The 1307-nt window shown below is 37.2% G+C and overlaps 1 non-coding gene across 1 annotated transcript; it reads right to left on the bottom strand.

Moving 5' to 3' along the window:
- Nucleotides 1–662: 662 nt before the first annotated feature.
- TRNAM-CAU (transfer RNA methionine (anticodon CAU)) lies at nt 663–736 on the bottom strand. Its single transcript has one exon. It is a non-coding gene; the product is annotated as a tRNA-Met (tRNA).
- Nucleotides 737–1307: the final 571 nt, after the last annotated feature.

Genomic DNA, 1307 nt, shown 5'->3' with positions numbered 1-1307 from the left:
CGAAAATCGATTTTACGGTATAGATGTTTATGACCTCCCCCTCTATGCCTTGCGGTAATGATTCCTCTGGCATTACGGCCTTTACCACAACGATGCTGCCCATATATCAAATTATTTCGTGTATTGGATTTCACTTGACTGTCTACGGCTCCATTGCGTGTGCTCGGGGTAGAAGTTTCATATAAATGTATCGCCATGCTATTAAGTATTTTGATTTAAGTTCTTTTCTTTCTAAGAGGTGGAATAGAATAACCCGGTTGAAGCGTAATGATCATACGTCTGTAATGCATTGTATGTCCCATAATAGGTCTCATTCTTCTACCCTTTCCCGGGAGTCGATGGCTATTCATAGCTATTACCTTGACACCAAAGAAGAGTTCGACCCAATGCTTTATTTCTGTCCTAGTTGATCCTGATTCGACATTAGAAGTATATTGATTTTTCAACAATAACCGAATACTTTTGTCTGTAACTACTGCATATTTGATTCCATCCATAAATCTATTTTCTTCCCTATGAGTTCTAGTCTCAATAAGAATGCTAGTTCTTACTGTTCATATGTTATGATATGAATATACCACACCAATTCGTTATGTATGGATGATGAGATTCCATTGATACAAAGCCAATTCCAATAGATTTATTGAAGGGTCCCATTGGCGTGCATCCAGTAGGAATTGAACCTACGAATTTGCCAATTATGAGTTGGGCGCTTTAACCATTCAGCCATGGATGCTTAGCGGGGATCCTCGTACATGGTGAATAACCAAATTCCAATTGAAATGAAATCTTTAGGATAAATCAATGCAATTTAAATTTAGGAGGAATCAATGAAAGGACATCAATTCAAATCCTGGATTTTCGAATTGAGAGAGATATTGAGAGAGATCAAGAATTCTCACTATTTCTTAGATTCATGGACCCAATTCAATTCAGTGGGATCTTTCATTCACATTTTTTTCCATCAAGAACGTTTTATAAAACTCTTGGATTCCTGAATTTGGAGTATCCTATTTTCACGCAATTCACAGGGTTCAACAAGCAATCGATATTTCACGATCAAGGGTGTAGTACTATTTGTAGTAGTGGTCCTTATATATCGTATTAACAATCGAAAGATGGTCGAAAGAAAAAATCTCTATTTGACAGGGCTTCTTCCTATACCTATGAATTCCATGTGACCCAGAAATTATACATTGGAAGAATCCTTTGGGTCTTCCAATATCAATAGGTTGATTGTTTCGCTCCTGTATCTTCCAAAAGGAAAAAAGATCTCTGAAAGCCGTTTCCTGGATCCGAAAGAGAGT

Source organism: Populus alba, chromosome 3, assembly GCF_005239225.2.
Source record: "Populus alba chromosome 3, ASM523922v2, whole genome shotgun sequence".
Classification (NCBI taxonomy): domain Eukaryota; kingdom Viridiplantae; phylum Streptophyta; class Magnoliopsida; order Malpighiales; family Salicaceae; genus Populus; species Populus alba.
This window is presented reverse-complemented; position numbering and strand designations above follow the sequence as displayed.